The following is a 21,356-nucleotide window of genomic DNA, read 5'->3' as shown; positions in this document are numbered from 1 at the left end:
CTTAGACCAGCCTGGCTGTGAGCTTCCTATTCACGCTTCTGCATAGCTGGGATGACTTGCATGTGCCACCACCCCTGGCCATTGGTTAAAATGGGGTCGTACAAACTTTTCTCTTAGGCTGGCCTTAAACTGTGCTCTTTCTGGTCTCCACCTCTGGAGTGGCTAAGGTTATAGGTTTGAGCCACCATGCCTGACTTGTTGATGATTCTTGTAATCATTGTTTTGGATTATTTCTTTGGGTTATCACCCACACTTTCATTGGATTCCACATTGACATTTAGAGGGATCATAGTGCCTTGTTTTTATCATATTTCACATTTTGCATTGGGATTTTTGCATCTGGGGCTAAGTCTTTGGTTGTAGGTTTTAATCTGTTGTGTTCTTTTAGATGAAGTACTCACAATGTTCAAGACAAGGCTGGGTTGTGGCCAGGTTTTGATATAGTTTCTCACCACTGGATTGGGAATGTGGCTTAGTAGCCAAAAATTCACCCACTATGCCTAAGACACTTGGTCTCACACTCTCATTACTCAGGGAGAAGACTAGCTGAAGCAGTGACTGGTCTTCAGCTGCTCTTGGGCACCTCCCTGATGCTGCTAGAGGAGGAGGTACCTTCAGTCTACCATCTTAATCAAAACTGTCCCCTAATAATTTTTAAAAGGAAAAAAAATGACACCAAGGTGAAAGCTGAGTGTTCTTTCCTTAGACACATCTAAATGAAGGTGGAGTGGCGGTAGAAATGGCCCTCTCTTGCTTTAAAAACTATGTTGAATTTAACTTTTCCAAAGCCCTTCCAAAAGGAGCTATTTAGTACCTTCCTAAGTTTTTCATGGTCTTCTCTTGTCATTAGTCAAAATGTTTTTCCTCACTTTTACCCTAAACCTATACAGGACTGTAAACATTCCTAATGTTCTCAGGGAAGAGCAAGAGCTCAGGGCCGGGGATTTCACCTAGAAAGAGCCCAGGCACAAATCCTGTATTCCAGGGGCTTGGGGCATGGCTTTCCTGGAGTGCAACAGAGAGAGGATGGCCACTTGAATGACTTCACTGCCTGATGTGTTTCCCAGTTATGCCTGGCGGCTTACACAATCTCACTCTGGGCAGGACCTGAGCTGCCCTTCTTTCTGAATCTGTGCTTCAGTCTCCTCTTCTGTGCAATGAGGAAATTAAACTTGGTGTACTCTAAGGCTCCCTCTGACACTGTATTTTCACAAGAATTGTTTGCATGTGAACAACTGCATCTAAAGTGCTTGAATGTGCCCAAACCCCATTTTTCCTCTGAAATCTTTGAAGTCATGAACAATAAATCTAGGATCCAGTCTTCTATAGTATGGATGTTGACTGTCTCCTAAGGCACATGTGCTAATGACTTGGATCCAGGTGGCATAACTGGGAAGCAGTGGAACCTTTAGGGAGTGGGGTTTAGTATGAAGTTCTTGGGTTGTTGGAGGCTTGTCCCTAAATGAGATTGCTGTGAGACCCTGATCCCTTCCCCTCTCTTTTTGTTTCTTGTCTCATGATACAACGTGCCACCCTCACCAGAGGCCTAAAGTGTTGGAGCTACTCAATCTTGGATGGGAAACTCCAGAAAAATAAGCCAAAAGTAACCTTTTTCCCTTTACAAGTTAATTACTTCAGTTATTTCATTATATTAGCGGGAAGTTGGCTAATACACAGATACATATTGGAGGCCCAGGGTCTAAAATCACAGTGCTTTAAGGACACAAACTTTAAAAGAAAAAAAATTAAGAGTAGAAACGTTTTGAATAAAAACCTGTGTTTCTAGAATTTCTTAGAAAACCATAAAATCTAGTACTGGATCAACATGAAATAACCTGCTGGATTGGAATAGTGGCTGCCCCTTCTGGTAAAGAGATGTGGTCTCACCAGGTGTTAACCAAACCCCATCAATCCCTTCTGTCTCTTGGACTCTGAGAGTAAATGGCAGTTGTTGTTACCATTCTTCTTATGCCTTCTTTATTAATTCACATTACCTGCTTGGCTCTTCTAAGCATCCAGGTTTTCAATTTCTGATTTTTGAGCGGTAGCAATCACCTTTGGATCCTTCTCAAGGCTAATCTCAATAAGAACACATGGAAGCCATCAATAAGTGTTTGTTGAGTAGTTACTATACATCTATACCTATCTAAAATGAAGGGTTTGATAAAAAGACAATTGGTCCTTGTCTTTGGAGTTTTATATGTTCCTAGGTTCTTTCCTTCCCCATGGAGACAAAAGATTTGCTTCTGAGTAAACTCCTGTCTAGCATAGGCCCTCCTCTCATGCAGCCTTACTTCTGGCCATGTACTTCCTCAAGCTGTGTAAGGAGGTTTAGCTTAGTGGACTCACTGAGAAGAGGACTTGGCAGACACCTTCATAATCACAGAAAAGGGATTCTGGAACCCCTCGCATATCACTTTTGAGACTCATTGAAACCACAGGACAGATTTTTATATGCCAATCATCTGAAGTAAGAATCCTCATCCGGAGGATTGACATAAGGGTTTGGATCAGCTGCAATAAATACAAGGACAGCAGTTTCTGGAGGTACTGTGGTATTTCTTGTATGCTTACCTCCCTATCTCTGCTCTCAGTATTCTCTATTTATCATTAAGCTACTATCATTAAGCTTCTACTCCTTTAATTTTCCCATTTCCCTGATGATTTTATTTTTGTTCCAAGTGAAAAAGCATGGTGTAGAATAGGATATTGCTTCAAAGAGTAAGTCAAGTACAGCCAGTTAACTTAAAATAAATAACTGCAGGAAAACAATATACATATTTCATTTGGAAATAGGTAAGCTTATCTTTTGGAGAATGAGAAGAGGTGCTAACTGGATGGGACACTGGGATTATAGGCATAAATTGGTACTGTCTCAGGAAATTTCATATTTATGGACATACTATTTAAAAATCAGATGTCATTATTTAAAAAATATCTTAGGGCAATGGTTTTCATTTTGATAAGATCATGATAAGATGTTTCCTGGCCAAAATATCTTGAGCTACTTATAGAAAAAAACCATTGTAGTGGGTTACAGGCTGTGTTACTCAGCCTTTCATTATGATGACCAAATACCTGAGATAATCATCTTAAAAGGAGAAGATTTTTTTGGCTCATGGCTTCAGACCATTGTTGCTGGCCCCCACTGCTTTGGGCCTGTAGTTGCATAATGCATCATGGCAAGAACATGTGGTGGAGGAGGCCTGTTCACCTCTTGGTGGCCAAGGAGCTGAGAGAGGAAGAGGCCAATGTCCCACTATCCCCTTTAAGGGGTACACTGAATGACCTAACTCCCTTCCACTAGACCCAATCGCCTAGAGGGTCCATCACTTCCCAATAGTGCCACAGTTGGAGACCAGGTTTTCAGCACTTTGGCCTTTGGGGGATATTTCAAATCTAAATCATAGCAATGGGAATATTCTAATGATGGCTTATCCAACAATTCCCTGATATCACAATTCCTGTTTGCTAGTTGGGATCATAACATGGATTATACACAGTTGTGTCTAAGAATTCAGCTTCTACTTAACTTCTGAATCTAATCAGTTTCTGGTCTCATTCTGAAATGAAGGTAAGTCACAATTAAATAATACCTCCTGAATAAGGTCCATCTGGGGCAATACATCTGGGACAAGAGTCAATTCCTTTTCCCAAATAAAGTTACTCATTTGAGGAAGTAGCCTACTTGTCCTTATATATGTCCTTACACTTAATCTTATACTTCCTCATACTCCATGAAATAGTTTTTGTCATTGCTTCAAAATCATAATCATAATCTGGGTGGGACCTCACTTGGACCCTGGGACTAAAATATGACAGCTTCATTAATGCTTCAACCCAATAGAACACTGCAGGCATGTTAGCCTTCCACTCAAGATATGGATTGACTCACAGGCTTCCACTCTGTGGCATGTGAATCCAGTTCTTACTTCCACCAAGATCCCTTTGCACTTTCACTCTTAATACTAATTTCTGTGCTGGCAGTTACTATGATTGCAAAGATTAACTTTGGACTGGAAAATTTAAACAAAGACACATACGACTGATAGGGTAACAAGGAAAGTCATCTCCCTAGCAGAGTATTACTCTTTGTTCATGGGCTGCTAAGACTGAGAAGTACAACAGATCTAATTGAGAAACAAAAAAAAATCTGAAAACAAAAATTCAAGTTTGTTTGGGTTATAACCTTAACTCGAGATATCTGACATTTGTACTTCTTAAAATAGAGAATTTGACTGAGTCAGGTGGCTACCATCCAAATGGAGTGTCGCCACTGGGAAGTGATTCATGCCAACTCTCTCCATGGTGTTTTGCCTTTCTTATATTTAGTCAATCCATGGGCCTGTCATTTGGAATGAGGTCATCAGAATTGTGCCACTCAATTCACTTGGCAAGAGCCACAGCAACTGATGCAGGAAGAACCCCGTTTGAATCCTTCTTAAGAGTACCTATAGGCCAGGTATGCATGGAGACTTCTTAATTTATGAATGACCCCCTCCAACAAGTTCAGTATAATTATTCTCTGGAGACATTTTAATACACTTCTGCAGCTGAAGTCCTAGTGGGGCTAATTTTCAAAATACTGACTCCAACTTTGAGGTGGTTCAGAGTTCTCTGAATTGATTTTTCAATATCTCTTTTACTGAGCAATTTATTGTATGCAGATGTAGGTATCAGCTCTAACATCCTTGAAAAGCTTTTATAAGTGACTTATAACAAGTGTCCCCCCAAATTCTTTTTAACTTTTAATGATGCCAAACAAAAATTGATTGCTAATTGTCTGTGAATGTGGACTAGTATTTCTTAAACTGTGTCCTATATGGAATAGATTCTAAGAAGTGCTAATAGGTACTGTTTCAGAAACAGTACACCAATGTATAAGAATTGGCAACCAAAGGCAGAAGGTGCAGAGAGACCAAAGAAAGAGGCAGACAGATAGAGGAATGCACAAATCCAAGATCTCGGGCAGCAGCAGGACAGGGGATCCCTGCACCCAGAGGCAGGAGGAAGGGGTTCCTTGCTAACCTAAATGAACTTTGGATGCAGCCAACTAGAAACTACCTGAGTTTTCTCAAAGAAATTATTAATATGTTAACAAATACAAAATTTTCAGCTACGTGAATAACTGTTTATTCTACGGTGTTTGGATCATCTGGCAGGCAAAATGGCAGTTATGATGAAGATGGCTAGAGTCATGTCGAGCTGGATTGTTGTGGATACATAGAAAAAAGTAAGTAAGTAAATAAATGAAAAAAATCAATCCATGGCTAAAAACTTTGAGAAGAACTTTGTCTATAAAAGGGTCCTTCTCTTGGAGATTTACCCTCCAACCAGTGTATTTGGTTCCTCAAGAAGTTTCATTGTAAAGAAATTGGCTTTAGCATTTTCCAAATTTACCTGAATGCAGAAAAATTTCTGATTTGCTAAATGCTTCCTCAGATCCCAATTTTAGTATATATTGATTTATGTAAATTTTAAGTCAAATGTGCAATTTTGAAAAATATGTAGAACTGAAGAAGAATAGAATATCAAACAAGCCTTGTTTTGAATTGGATCTTCAGGAAGCAAGTTCTGAGATAAATACATGCTGGGGGAGGTAGCTTGGTAGTATTCTCAAGTTCAGCACCTGTGGGGAGAGAGAGAGGTTGAATTGCATTGTAGTCACAACAAAGGTGCAGAGGTGTAGAGGATCTGTAAAGGCAGAGTTGTCCTGCCTTGAGGCAAGGAGGCTGAGCACTCACAGACCCTCATCACTAGGCTCTCTTCAGTGGAGGACAATTCTTGGAGAAGAATCAACTGGAATCCCCAATTCTTACAGTCTCAACCAACAATTGGGAGATTGGGTGCTTAGCCTTAATCACAGTGGAGGACAGTGGGGGAGTCATCATAAAATTCATTGCAGCCCATCCTTTGTATCACTTGGATCATTTACTTTGTAGATTAAGTTCTGGGATCAGTTCCTTCAAAATTCTGGTTGGCCATTTTTCTTGGGGAAATTTATAAGAGGGAGAAAATGAGAGAATGACAGCCCCACAGGTGCAGCTCATAGAGAGGTTGTGACTGATACTAACCGTCTCCATCCATGAGTACCATTCCTCACCCATTGCTGGCCACTGTCTAGGTGACTTACCTTAAGGTGTGTCCAGGCTTTTAACTCTGAGGGGTCTGAGCCTCAGAGCCATTTCATCTACTTTCCATTCATTATCAAACTTGAATACTGAACATTTTCTTCCCTGCCCCCATCAGATAACAGTAGCTCTATCTCCAGAATGGTGGCTCCTTTTATTTTCCACTGTTGGCACAAGGAAGGAAAAGTGCTACACTGAGAGCCATAACTAAAAGTTTCATGGGAATCTTGCTGGATCACGTAGTGGAAGTATTTTCTGTCTTAAAACCAGAACCTCTAAACTCATAAAGTTCAAAGTTACAGGGATGGAACACAAAAATTCCACGTGTGGGTCAGTAGGAGTAACAGAAAGTGGGACAATTCTAGTATCTAATATGTAGGGTCTTTTCATTGATAATGATTTACAAGTATGTAGTATTTTATAACAATAATTGATGAATTTAGACATGCAGTTAATAAGACTAAAAGTGACAGAAACAATGCTAAGTAAAAAAAATAATAATAAAAAGGGGAAACTCCTACCTCTCTCCCTTGGTTTCTGGACTAATGTATTTTACCTGTCAAAGAACCAGCACCATGTATTGGCAGCTTTCAAATTTTCCTCAGAACCCCTTTATACTCTTAAAAATCACTGAAGACCTCCGAGCAGCTTTTGTTTGTACGTGTGTGTGTGTGGCGGAGAGGAGGTGTGTGTGTGATAGCTGTAGACACTGTATTTAAAATTAAAACTGAGAACATTTAAAAATGTTTCTTTTCATTTGAAGATGCCAGTAAGGAATACATTGCTTGTTAGCAGAAATAACATCTTAGTATAATAATTATGAAATCGGTTTTGACCTAACATCCATGGAACCTGAAGATAATGTCTGAGAGTGTCAGATTGCTCCAGAATATGAAGGAGCATGATAAAGCATGACACTTGGTAAGTAAATTTTATTTGCCTTGGTTTCTAATATCTGATTCTTAAAAGCAGGTATGAAATGTGTTGATATTTGGTAAAGTCTGATGTATTTTATTGGGATTCCTTCCCTAGTTTACTGATTAATTCACTTTGCCAACAAGATGGCATAAATGTGCATAGATAGCAAAGATTTTTGGCTTTTTTTTTTTTTAGTAGTACCATATATTGAACTAAGAACCTCAAACTTGCTAGGTAAATGCTCTACCACTTGGGCTATGCCCCCAGTCCCTTCCACTATTTAGTTTATTGTTCATATAAGATCTCATGCTTTTGCTTGGACTGGCCTTGGACCAAGATCCTATTATGTCCACCTGCTGAGTAGCTGGGATTATAGGAAGATCCACCATATCCAGCTATGGCAAAAATTCTTTATATTATTTTATCCTTTATTATTCAAGAAAAAGTATCACAGTTTTGAAGTAATTTATGTTGTTTACTACTGTGTTATTTCCTGCCGTTTTAATTTTTTCTTGCTATTTTGATTAAATAAATAACTAAATACCATTTTCAGACACACATAATCCCTTCGAAATCAAATATCCAAATCTCCTCTGACAACTATTTGATTTTTACTTGCTCAAATTTAGGTCCAAATATGCAAAGGTAAAGAAAGGGGTTAAAGAATGTTTCAGAATATCTTTTACATCAAAATCTAATTTGAGATTTCCCAGAGGGCCCATGCAAAATCACAAAGATTGGTTCTTTCACTTTATGAAGAGAGCAGAGCTAGAAATAATTAGGGTTTTTTAAAGGATATGTTACTATTGTAAAATTTCATGGAAAAGTTGTGAAATTGCAAAGGTAAAATATTTTATTAATACCGAGATATTAGGAGTTATATAAATCATGGGAAGTCCCTGGATACTTGTGAGTGTCCTCACTTTCCATATGTTTTAACTTCAAAGGAAGCACTGTCTTCAACTCTGGAGTTTTTATGCGTTTGTCAGAATTCCAATGGGGCTTTGCCTAATGATAATAGCCAACAGCAGTAATGTTAGTCATAATTTCAGTTATTATTCAAAATGTTAGCTTGGTCATAGGCTTAATTCTCTCAATTTAATCTAATATATTTTGCACCACTGATTTTTAACTAGGTATGAATATCAGACTTAACTATGAAATATATATATACATAGAACAGATTTCTATTCCAGATTTATTGAATTTCTTTCTATTCTTGGTATATTCCTAGTATATTCTTCCTATAATCATGGTATATTACTGTTTTATATCTTACTGTTTTAGATCTCAAGGTTTTTCCTCTATAAAATTATGTTCATCAATTTTTATAAATCAGATTTTTATATCTGCATTGATTTTCCTGAAAATAAGCTTAGTCACTGTTCTTAGAGACATGTCAAAAAACTTGTCTTGACACAAACTCTAAAGTTGATACAGAAAAGAGTAGGAAATTCTCTGGAGTTAGTAGGTATAGGTAAGAACTTTCTAAACGGAACCCCAGCAGCACAAACTAAGAGATAGCATAGATAGATGGGACCTCATAAAACTAAAAAGCTTCTGTTCATCAAAAGAAATGGTCTCTAAACTGAAGAGAACACCCACAGTGTGGGAGAAAATATTTGCCAGCTACACATCAGACAAAGGACTGATAACCAGAATATATAGGAAACTTAAAAATCGAAATTCTCCCAAAACTAATGAACCAATAAAGAAATGGGCAAGTGAACTAAACAGAATTTTCTCAAAAGAAGAAATTCAAATGGCCAAAAAACACATGAAAAAATGCTCACCATCTCTAGCAATAAAGGAAATGCAAATTAAAACCACACTAAGATTCCACCTCACCCCTTTTAGAATAGCTATCATTAGCAACACCACCAACAGGTGTTGGCGAGGATGCAGGAAAAAGGAACCCTCTTACACTGTTGGTGGGAATGTAAACTAGTACAACCACTCTGGAAAAAAATTTGGAGGCTACTTAAAAAGCTAAACATTGATCTATCATTTGATCCAGCAATACCACTCTTTGGGATATACCCAAAAGACTGTGACACAGGTTACTCCAGAGGCTTCTTCACACCCATGTTTGTTGCAGCACTATTCACAATAGCCAAGTTATGGAAACAGCCAAGATGCCCCACTACTGACGAATGGATTAAGAAAATGTGGATGGAATTGGAGAACATCATTCTGAGTGAGATTAGCCTGGCCCAAAAGACCAAAAATCATATGTTCTCCCTGATATGCAGACATTAGATCAAGGGCAAACACAACAAGGTGATTGGACTTTGATCACGAGATAAAATGCAGAGCACACAAGGTAGATAGGAGGATAGGTAAGACACCTAATAAATTAGATAGCATTTGTTGCCCTCAACGCAGAGAAATTAAAGCAGATACCTTAAAAGCAATGGAGGCCAATAGGAGAAGGGGACCAGGAACTAGAGAAAAGGTTAGATCAAGAAGAATTAACCTAGAAGGTAACACACACGCACAGGAAATTAATGTGAGTCAACTCCCTGTATAGCTATCCTTATCTTAACTAGCAAAAATCCTTGTTCTTTCCTATTATTGCTTATACTCTCTCTTCAACAAAATTAGAGATAATGGCAAAATAGTTTCTGCTGGTATTGAGGGGGTGGGGGGAAGAGGGAGGGGGTGGAGTGGGTGGTAAGGGAGGGGGTGGGGGGAGGGGGGAGAAATGACCCAAGTATTGTATGCACATATGGATAATAAAAAAAAATTAAAAAAAAAAACTTGTCTTGAAATGACTGCATCATCTCTGCTATGCATGTCACGGAAGCAATCAAATCAGTTACTTTATTCTTATTATGCACTCTCATCAGACCTTTACACTGGAGAAACATCAATAACAAATTAACCACAGCCATTTTTTCTATCACCTAACATAGTCATTGCTTGAATGCTTCCATGAAGATTCTGCAACCAGCTACCAGCCTGTCTTCAACAACAACAAAAAAAAAAACCCACCATCTCATGGCCGCACAGAGAAGGACTGTACCAGGTATTTCAAGCTTTTGACACTTTGACAACTTCTGCATCACTTAGACAAATTTCTGACCATTCCAGTGGGCTTGAAGTCAGGATTTCCAGGACACCTTTCAGTTAAAAAGCAGACAGACTCAAGAGACTGCTAGGTCAAGATCCAGCAGAACATGTATTAATTGCATTAGAGTCATGAACTCATGAAGGAAAGTTTATTGTGGTTGTTACTTTAGAATACTGTTGATGTTTAAATGTTCTGTTTTTCAGATTTAAAAGCAAGCAAGTACTTTCTTTTCCCTCTTAAACTTTCTATAACCCATAACAATTTATTAGACTCTGCTTTTATGTACTGAAATATAACAATTTAAAATGATATCTGATTCTCTTCTGAAATCAGAAACTCTGTTACAACACCTTACTTTTCAGTACAGTTATTTGCTTATGTTCAATAAAAATCTGCATGCACATGTGAATAAATAAATGAATAAAAACTCTTCTTAAAACATCAGAATATAATTGGGGACATCAATTAGGCAACTAAGGCCTTTTTTGAAATGTCATATTTGAGATCAATCTCATTTAATAGAACCTAGGAGAAAATGTTTATAAGGCCTCCCAGGAAAATTTACCTGGGACCTGGTTCACAGGGTCACAACCTTACAGGGGTGAAGTCTTGAATGAGGTTGTGAGATCGTCTGTGACATGGTTCACTTGTGGTTGGTGGCCATTGCCCAGAGACCACAGGGCTTCTCCACCGGCAGCCTCATGATGTCACAGCAGGAATCACCTAGATCCAGTCAGACAAGAAACAGCAAGTGAGTATGAAGTCAAAATCTTTTCATGACCTGGTGCCAGAGTCAGACTGTCACTTCTGCCTTACTCTGTTTGTTAGAAATGAGTCACTAAGTGTAGTCCATACTTAAGGGAAGAGGAATTAAGCTCCACCTCTTGAAGAAAGGAGTATCAAAGAATTTTTGAGCACATATTTGAAGCCTCCCACAATTGCTTCCAAAGTTGGCTCTTTCCATCATTCTAGGTCTCTGTCCTCACCCTTGGGCAATTGTATGATTTAATGGACAAAACAGTCTTATTAACGGATATAATAAAACAAAGTAAGTTGTAATTGTGTGCTAATGTAGGTGTATGAGAATGCCAGAGAAGGACATTAAATCCAGCTGGAATGATCCAGGGGAACTTCATAAAAGAATTAAAAAATGATACTGTTGAAAAATGATAAGATTGCTGGGCATGGTGTCTCACATCTATAATACCAGCACTAGGGAGGAGAGGCAGGAGGATGTAAAGTTCCAGTCCAGCCTGGGCTACATAGGGAGACCCTGTCTCAAAAAAAAAAAAAGAGAGGAAGAATGAAAGAAAAAGAAGAAAAAGGAGGGAGGTAGGAGGGAAGGAAGGAAGGGTGAAAGCAAGAGAGAGTGTAGCACTTCAAGGGTCTAATATCAGAATCAAGAGGGAGGGATTGACCAGGTAAAGGGAGCAAGGTGAATGTTGGTGCTGAGGAAGGAAAAAGCATGTGTCTGGTCTCAGGAACTGAGAACAATATAGTGTCATGAAAAAACAATTAAAATAACATAATGAATGTTTAATTTCAGAGAAGAGACTGGTGAGATTATGAACCAGGGAGAAGGTAGCAGGCCAGAACACCATTAGGGTTTAATGCTGAGTCAGGACATTTGAAACCTAGGAAAGGTTTCTGCATGGGAGACTGCTGTGATTAGATCCATGCTTTGGAGAGGTCAGCCTGGTGATCCTGTGAAGACTGGATCAGAGAAGGAGAGTCTAGAAATAGGATGGTTGATGGGAGGCTACTGAGATGGTTCAGTGCCCTGTTCTCCCTATAGTATGGCTCAGAGGCACCCCATCCTGGGGACACATTGGAGTCACCAGTTGCTCCTTAAAACAAATTGAGGCCCAGCCCCCACCTGTGTTCCGACTGAATTGTTCAGAAGTAAATTTAAGCATCCCACATGATTTTCATCTGCAACCTAGGTTAAGAAAATCATGACAAAAAAGAGGAAGTCAGAGTGATGGCTTCCAAACTCTAGGCATATTTTTGGACTGTCACCTCTTGTCTTTTTCTGAATTCCTCCTCTACTTCTTGAGTCCCCATCCTTCAGTTCTTTGAGGTTTTATTATTTCTAAGCTCCCCATAGATCACCCCTATTTTGTCTGGCTCTTCTATTCCCCAAAGTGTGTCCCATTCTTAAAACTATTTTTCTTCTCCCTTGATCCAGCAAACTTCCATTTGCTCAGGGAAGCAGCTGTCCCTAGATAGGTTAAGAAGAAAACAATCTGATCGATTAATTCATACTATGATGTGAATGATTGGTGATCCAGTAACTTCACCTACCAGTATTTGATTTAAATTTTTCCTAATTTAAAAAAAAATTTCACACTTAATAAAAGTTACCGAAATAAAAAGATTTCTTCTATATTTTCTTTTAAAATACATTGACTTTATTCTTTCTATTTCCACATACACCCCTATACTCTTTTTCTGAACTATTCAGAGTGGGGCTGTAATCCTATGTGTAATTCCTTCAGTGTGCTTCTGCTAAGAACAAGGGTAGTCTTCTACTTGTCTACAGTGCATTCACCAAAATCAGTACCTTCACCTTGATGCAATGCTAGTCTCTAATCTACAGACACTATTCAACAGTATTTTTTATAGAAACACAACATTTCTTTGCTCATTTCCTTTCTGGTCCTGGATGTCACACTACTTTCATTTCTTCTGCCAATCTACAACAGTTCCCCAGTCTTTACTTCTTTTCCACAATTTTGATGCTTTCGAACAGCACACAGGCTGACTGCTGTGGACAGTCCTTTGGGTTGGGTTTTCCTGGTGTGTCCTGTTTAGATTCAGGTTACCCGTGTCTGACAGGAATGGCACTGAAGCAATGCCGCCCTCCCAGTGCCTCCCACTACCTGGTGCAGTACCCACTTGCTCCAAATGGTGCTGTCAGCTTCCACTACTTGGATATGATGGTTTCTACCAGGTTTCTCTATCTGGTTAACAAATATTTTGTCAGTAATTAGTTATGTTTTGTAGGAATACACTGTGAGACTATATAAGTATTCTGTTCCTCATCAAAATTTCACCCATTTGTTCTAACATTCATTAATGATCTTTGGCTGAACTCATGACTCCTATGATGGATACCAAATTATGATTCTCTAGCTTTGTCACTTTTTCTGTTCCTATAGTTGGTCTTCTACTCTGAAGGAGAGATTTTCCTGTCCTTTAGTTATCTATTTGTTTATAAAGCATTTATCATGAGTTCATATTGTTTTCAATAGTTTAACATAAATTAGTATCATTATTTTGATGCCCAAATTGGCTCTGATTTGACCAGTGAGAACCCCTGTTTCCTGGCTAGGATATTTGACTTTAATAAGGGGTTGATTTTCCATTCAATTATGTCTCTACAAACAGTACAAGTGAGGTCTCAAGAGAAAAACAAAGTGGCAAGACCAGCAGTATGCCAGCAGGTAGTGGTGAGCCAAGTGGCCACTATAGGACTCACACTTCCAAACTGGCCCAACTTTTCACAGATTCTTCCTCGTTCCCTGTCCTACAACAGATTCAAAGCTGAAGCTTGGAATGAATTTCGAGTTCATCAGGTTCCTGGTTCCAAAACCCCTGCAACACTTGGGAGCTGGTATAACAGAATTGGTGGCCCCCCTTGAGATTCTGGTTCAAAGGGCAGGCTTGGTGAGGTGGGTCTTTTATGTGTTTATAAAGGCTTCTGGTGACTCCTGTACCCAGTCACCACCCACCTTACGGCCCCCTTTCTTTTACAGGTGAAGAACCAGTGACTCAGCAAGGGAAGACCATCTTTCTAGGTCACGCCTTTAAAGCGTATTTGTCTTCTAGGTACTACCACCTCTCAGTTCTATAAAAACTGAAGGTTTTCACAGTAGCAAGAATGGGGACACTACCTGCAGGAGGGATGATACTTAGGTCAGGTATTTATAAACTGGAGGCTGTCTCTGCTTCTCTACTTGACATTTACTTGCAATCTGTTTGCTTCTTTTAAGCTGATCCCCAGAGTTTCACCCTTATAAACTGAAAATAATAATGTCCAGTTCATGCTGTTATGAACAATTAACTTTAAAGACACCATAAGGGAAGGCCTGGCAGCTAGCTGCATTTTGCTAGCTAAATATGCATTTGCCATTCTCTTGACACCCCCCAACACAATTCCCTTAATGTCACTTAGGGGGCACCTTCTGTTACTGCTTCTCTCTCCCTTATCTCCTGACTCAGAGTAACAGTTGTACACCCTTCAGGCAAATAGAGAAAGAGAGCTATAAGGTAAATGATGCTATCGTATTATACACATCTGTATCTCTGGGACCATTCTGAACTGTGCCCCAACTAATCTCTGGGCCACATGAATTTGACTACTAAACAAAACTTATCTTTAAACATGCAAACATTATCATCTGGATTTCTACCCAATAACAATTCAGCCATACTATCTTACAGTATTTTAAAGGTTTTGTGTCACCTACATGAGGGAGGGGCATATCTTCCAAACATGCTTATGAATGTGGATAACTGGTACCGAGCAGAACACTCAAGCCCTCCATAGGCCTTATTAGGCTCCACACTTTCCATTCATTGTCTTCATGAAGGGAATCTGTAGGGCAGGGCAGTGTCATGGCATGAAACCTCCAAAGTTCTTAGCAGGACTGTCACTCAACTTGCCAGGCTTGGCCTCCAGGGGAAGATGGACTCTCCTGACACTGGGAGAGTAAGTGAAGCTAACCAGTGGTTTGTGGTGGGGATGCCCATACGTTAGATACAGAACAGTAACTAATGTGTCTGTAGTGTCCTGGGCTAAGCTAGCTCCTGTGTTTTTGAATAACTTTAGCAAAGGAGCTTAAAATCACTGCTGATTAAAAATCTATCCACTTGGCCTAGGAATGTATTAGACAATCACAATCACTCAGCACCGAAGGGGCCTATACTGGCTTTAAAATAAATCCACAAAGTATTTGAAACTTCTTCCTTCAAAGCAGCCTAATTTCTTTCCTCTTGAGTGTGGATTATTCTGAATGATTCACTTCTAATCAACAGAATGTAATGGAAATGATGGAATTTGACTGTCAAGGATAGGCTATAAATGACATTGTGCTTCTGTCTTTCTCTCCCCTCTGGATCATGTACTCTTCAGGAAGCCCACTGCCATGTCATAAGGACACTCAGGCAGCCCTAGAGAGCAGCGAGGCCTCTTTCCCACAGCCACCTGAGTCAGCCTTCTCAGAAGTGGATCCAGCACCGATCAGAGCTAGGGACCACTGCAGCCTCAGTGGAGACCTGAGCCAGGGCCATTCAGCTCAACTACTCCTCAATTCCTAGCCCACAAGCATCACAAGAGGTAATAAAGAGTTATTTAAACCTCTAAGTTATATAGCATTTCTTTATCTAGCAATAGACATAATTGTTTCCACAGCAACTGCAACAAAAGGTGGTGGAAATACATGAAGTAAGTGGCTGTGACTACCTACGTGCTTTTGTCTATTAGCCACAGGGGTAAGGAGGAGAGACACATTCTGAGGAGCCTATGAGGAGAAAGAAAAAAGAATAATTTGCTAGAAAGGCTCACAGAACTCAGAATGACACTTTACTTACACTTACCTCTTTAATACAAAGGATGCAACTCAGGAACAGTCAAATAGAAGAGTAGCATAAAGCAAAATATGAGGGAAGGGGTGCAGACATTCCATATCCTTAATGGAGTGAGCCACTCTTCCCGCACATCCACATGTTCAGCATCCTGGAAGTGCTCAGAACACTGTCCTTTTGGGGTTTTATTGGGGCTTCCTATCTTAGGCATTATTGATTAAATCATTGCCAGTGATTGACACAACCTTAGCTCTCTCGAGAAATTGGGAAGTTGGGTCTGGAAATTCCAGCCCTCTAATCACATGGTTGGCTCTCTTGACAACTGGCCTACATTCTGCAGCTACATGGGAGTCAGCAGTCATTTCACTAGCATACTGAAAGCCCTTATCACTTTGGGGACTCCAAAAGTTTCAGTAGTTATATGTCAAGAAGATATACTATATCTCAGTATTATAGTCTGTAAGGCCATCGTCCTTTATGTACCCATTCATAGCCGTAGGATCATAATTGTGCTCATTGCTGCCAGGCCCAGGGCAGAGGGAATCCCAGTGAAAGCAAATGGCCCATCTCCCACTGTGTAGTTAACACCTCTGTCCCCACTTCTTAGGTGTGAAATGATTGCTGAGTATTTATATGTGTTTATCCAACAGATCTGCAAGAAGTGCAAAGCTCTATTTGCTGCTAGCTTTTTTTTTTCTCCAAATGGAAACTGGTGGTGCAGAGCGATAACAAGAAATTGTACAAGGCAAAAGTGCTTATTAATATCAGTATTTCTCACCATGACGAATGAGTGTCCTGGGGCTCTGAGGCCTGATAGTTTTCATTAGATCACTTCTTCAAATGGTGACAATTTTGTAGTAAAGCTTCAGAGAGAAGACAAGTCAGTCATATCTCTACCACATTTTGCTCAAAATTATTTTCTTTTCTGTTGATGGTTTCAAATTTTCTTTTAGCTTCACACTCATTAGAATTCATGCAAATGTTTAAGATAATTGTGACTTTTGGGAAAACTGCCCACAAATTTTCTTTTCTGAACAATTGCAAGACTTTCGGGCATATCAAGTTGTCTTCTGCAGTGACTAATTAAGCACTTTTTGAGTTGGGAATTACTCATTGATTTATTAGTGAGTCATCACTGTAGATATGTATCACAAGTTGTATGTTACTCTCATAGATGTTGGTTTTTATATTAAATCAGTAGGAAATCTAAATCTTTTTCCCATGTGTCATATGATCCACTCCTGTTCATTAACTGGATTATTAAACAGTGCAAGATTATTACTATTGTATTAGAAAGTTATTTCTTCCTCTTACTGAGATGCTGTTTTTGATCTAGTGAAACAATTTTTGTTTAAAATTCTGTTCTGATGGCACAATAATTTCTAATTACTTCTTCACTTTTCTTTTTTGCTTCATTAACATTTTTTTCTGAAAATTCTCAGTTTTTTAAAGATGACAAAAGCGTGTCCTTCATATTTCAAATTGGGAATCTATACTCTTATATTTTTTATTGAAATAACCCCAAAATGTCCTTCAAATTGAGTTAAAATGGCATGTTGAGTGAGCTTTATGAACTTGTAGGTAAATACCTTACTTCTTGTGTTCAAATTTCTCTTCTGATCCTCAAAAATGTATTTCATAATATTTGAAAGGTTATGTATCCAGGTGTCAAAACTTGAACAAATTTATAGCAATAAACCAAGCACTGTCTACACAGTTCCAAGGTGGGGTGCTGTAGGACATGCTCATTTGGAAATTCTGGGAGTTTGGGACTGAAGTATTTCTGGAAGCTATTTCTATGCCAGACAACTAGCTATACAAGGAAGTGATTGTGATTTCAAACCACATAATCATATTCCAGTAAATATAAATTGTTATGTCTCCTACTCAACTTCCTCTTAATCAAATTCCCAGAGTGCCCTACAATACGATCTAGCATGAGAAGGAAGATGGTGAAGAAGGCATTGCAGTGGAAAAAGACAATGGTCCCAGTTAATTGCAATAAATGGTGTTTTTTTTTTTTATGAAAGTGCTCAAAAAACAATGGTGGTGACCTGAAAGAGCTCCTGGTGGCCAAATCTGGATAATATGAACAATTATAGCAATGGATTATAACCTACAGAGCTATGCATGCATTCATAGTGGCATGAGTAAAATAATTGATTAAATAAAGAAATGGAGGAAATGGGATAGTTCTTCCTTGTAGAAGATTTCTGATGAACAAACATAGAAGGAAAGAGGAAAATAGAAAAATCATCATTTGGCAAGTACCCCAGTAATAATTACTGTGGGCAAGAATCATCAGAGGATGCCCAAATCAATGGGAAAACTGTGAGGCTAAACAGGATATGTGTAGAGTAGCAAAGCACCTGTGCCTTCAGATACTTGATATTTACTAGAGGAAAAATCAAAAACTTTACAGAATAGAAACCTGGCAGACACAATCTTAACTAAGTGATCAAAGTGAACATCACCAGTAATGAGACCTATCAACACCAGGTACCACCTGATATAAAGTCTAAGAAGGATAGATTAACTGCCATATAAATGACATATTTAGGGGTCCAGTGGTTTTTGGATATGCAGGGGCATCCCCTGGAAATAAAAGACAAATTATTGCATCTGGTACCTTCTACCACCTAGAAAGAAGCCAAATGTCTGATATCCCTCTTCAGTTACTGGAGGCACTACTTAGTGGTATTGCTCTACCCATTTACTAAGCATATTAGTCAGTGTTCCATTACTACCACAAAATACCTAAGATAAATCAACTTAAAATGGAAAAGTTTATTCTGGCTCACAGTTTTGGAGGTTTCAGTCTATGACTGACTGGTCCCATTGCTTTGGCCCTTGGTGGCCTAGTACATCAGTCTGGGAGTATGTGGCAGAATAACTGCTCATGTCGACTGAGAAAAAAAAAAAGAGAAAGAGAGAGGAAAAGGCCAGGGTTCCAGCAATATTGCCTTCAAGAGCATGTCACCAACGGCCGAACTTCCTTCCAGTAGGCTTCATCTCCTAAAGGTTCTGCCAACTCCCAATAGCAGCATGGGCTGAGGACCAAGTCTTCAATACATAGGCCTTTGGAGTACATTCAAGATCCAAATTATAGCACCAGATAACATGGAAACCTGTCGGTTTTGAGTCACAACAGTGTAGAATGCAGTGTATGAAACCATGCTGCTTGGGCCAAATGATGAGTGTATGCTAATGATATTAGAGTCATCTGTGTGGAAAAGGACACCATATAAAGCTATGGTAAGTCCCCCCAAGAGAATCATAATGTAAGCCAATTCTGAGTTCTAGAGCAAGGCTGTGCCATGCAAAGGAGACCTATACTCCATCTGAAAACAGTTCCTACTATGCCACTTCCAGGAAAGAGATGGTATGTCTGACAAATGACCATCATGAGCCCTGTAATGTCTAATTTTCTAAGCGATAAGATGGCAGGCCCAACAGCATGCACAGAATGTCTGGCTTGGGATGAGCAGGGCCAGAGGGTAAATGTTAGCTGCACTAATTGACCCAGACTCCCATGGCATGCATCACTATCTCCCCTTAGCTAAAATTTTTGGCCATTTGGGGCAGGGGGCTTATGAACAAATTAATGAAGGCTGAGATTGTGTCAAGGAAGGTATTGTCTTGGTTGGGAGCTGGGGGTGGGGAGTGCTAACCAAAACTTGACTGCTGTGGTGCCACAGTTCCACTCAGGGTGGAAAACAATTGTAAAGGTAAATCCTCTTGTTGAGCAGAGCACATGGTCATTGCTATTGTGGTTTGAATAGGAAGGTCCTCATCAGGGCTTATGTGCTAAAGGCTTGGCTCCCAGCTGGTGGTGCTATTGAGAGCTGACTGAGTCACAGTACAGTAACTTCAGCAATGGATTAATCCATTGATGAGTTCATGAATGAGTGGGCTATTAAGAGAAGCCTGCTGGTAACTGATAACCAGTTTGAAGAGTTTATCTTGCCCCTGGCCTCTCCCCTTACTCCTCACACCTCTATCTTTCCTTCCTGTCTGCCATGAGGGAGCTACTTTGCCTCGCCACATTCTCCCATCCCATGATACTCTGCCTTGCTTTGCCTCAGTCCTAGAAGCGATGGGGACAGCCAACAATGGACTGAAATCATGAACCAAAATAAATCTTTCCGCCTTTAAGTTGCTTTTCTCAGGTATTTTGTCACAGCAACAAAAAATGACTAACACATTTACTGGGAAGAAAAGTGGCCTGATGTAGTAATAATGACTTAGGGCTGTGGAAAATGACTAGGTTGGTTGATCAAGGGCTGGAAACAGAAATATTGTGAGACTGTGGGAACAGTCCTCAGAGAACTAGACGAAGCATGTAGCTGGGCCTATGGGTGCGGCACAGAGAACAAAGACCTGTGCACTGCATGTCAGTGCCCACTAGACAGCAGCTACTGTGCAAGAGACACTAAGCTAAGCTCTGTGAAAATGGAGCTTCATTCTTCGTGTGTTAGGTGTTAGTTACCTAACACCTGCTGTGGTTTGGATATGGTTTGTCCTCCAAAGGTTCACTAACAGGAATCTTGGTTCAGAGTGTGGCAGCATCGAAGTGATAGAACCCTCAAGAGGTGAATGTAATTCAGTCATGGAACCTCCACTGTCATGAATGGATTAATGCTGTCTCTCAGAAGTACATCAGGTCTGGTGGGAGTCAGTTAGTTCCCTGAGAGTGGGCTACTACAAAAGAGCAAGTCTGTGGAGGAGCGGGGATAAAGGAAAATGATGGGGAGGTGGGGAATTCAACTATGATATATTTTAAGAACTTTTGTAACTGTAATAAATGTAATAAAAATAAAAAATGTAAAAAAATAAATAAAAATTAAAAGTGCATTTAAATAAATTTAAGAAAGAGTAAGTCTGGTCCCTGCTTTGTCTTTTGCTTACACATGTGCCCCTTATGTGTATAGCTGGTCTTTTTCAACTTCACTGTCATGCTATAATTCATCCAGATGCCAACACATACTATTTGGGTTTTCCAGCCACCAGAATCATGAGTCAAATAAACCTCTTTTCTTTATAAAGTCCCCAGCCTCAAGTATTTTGTTATAGCAACAGAAATGGACTAAAACAAGCTCCTGTTTATTATAGGAGCTTGGTGTTTCCAATAGGTAGAATACATGGGTCCAGGAATCAGGGGATAGAGGTAGGATAGGTCCTGAATACCATCATTTCCACTGTCCTACTTGGCATTTCATGCTTCTGATCACTGCAACAATAGGCTTTGTATGTCTAGAAATTCTGGTTGCCTGAGGGAAACACTTGCACCAGAGGACATAGAAGTGTCTTATTAAACGTTAAGCCTTGACTGCTTAGCTACCTTGAGCTCTTCATGACAAAACACCATAAGGCAAGAAAAGGGGCCCCTTTGGTAGCATGGGTGACTGCCTCTGATTGTTAAGACTGTCTCTGATTGTTAGCAGGACAGAATAAAGGGAACACTCTGGTGACCTGTTGGGGCTTTTCCTGGTATTTTCCTTACTGTTAATAGTAAATTGACAAGTGTGTCATCCACGCCTGAGGAAAGCACAGTGACCAGAAGCTTGGGGATGATGTTTTGGGTTGTCTTACCAGATTAGACACCTTGACTAGCAAAGTCAATAGAGAGAGGAATATAAGCTTGT

The 21,356-nt window shown here is 39.6% G+C and overlaps 1 long non-coding RNA gene across 7 annotated transcripts in view; it reads left to right on the top strand.

Moving 5' to 3' along the window:
• The window catches only part of LOC141422525 (uncharacterized), a 148,240-nt gene extending 127,467 nt beyond the window's left edge, over window positions 1-20,773 (top strand). For 3 of the 7 annotated variants that reach the window (XR_012447142.1, XR_012447139.1, XR_012447140.1), the window contains 8 exons: window positions 4,333-4,462; window positions 5,163-5,233; window positions 6,895-7,052; window positions 9,965-10,077; window positions 13,661-13,796; window positions 13,881-13,953; window positions 15,260-15,463; window positions 16,362-20,773. This is a non-coding gene — a long non-coding RNA (uncharacterized lncRNA). The remainder of the gene's footprint in view (window positions 1-4,332; window positions 4,463-5,162; window positions 5,234-6,894; window positions 7,053-9,964; window positions 10,078-13,660; window positions 13,797-13,880; window positions 13,954-15,259; window positions 15,464-16,361) is intronic. The other 4 variants (XR_012447143.1, XR_012447141.1, XR_012447144.1 and 1 more) reach the window with 4 other exon arrangements.
• The last annotated feature ends 583 nt before the right edge of the window (window positions 20,774-21,356 follow it).

Source organism: Castor canadensis, chromosome 4 (genome assembly GCF_047511655.1).
Source record: "Castor canadensis chromosome 4, mCasCan1.hap1v2, whole genome shotgun sequence".
In the NCBI taxonomy this organism is placed as follows: Eukaryota; Metazoa; Chordata; class Mammalia; order Rodentia; family Castoridae; genus Castor; species Castor canadensis.
The sequence above is the reverse complement of the archived record's forward strand: the minus strand, read 5'-3'. Positions and strand labels throughout refer to the sequence as shown.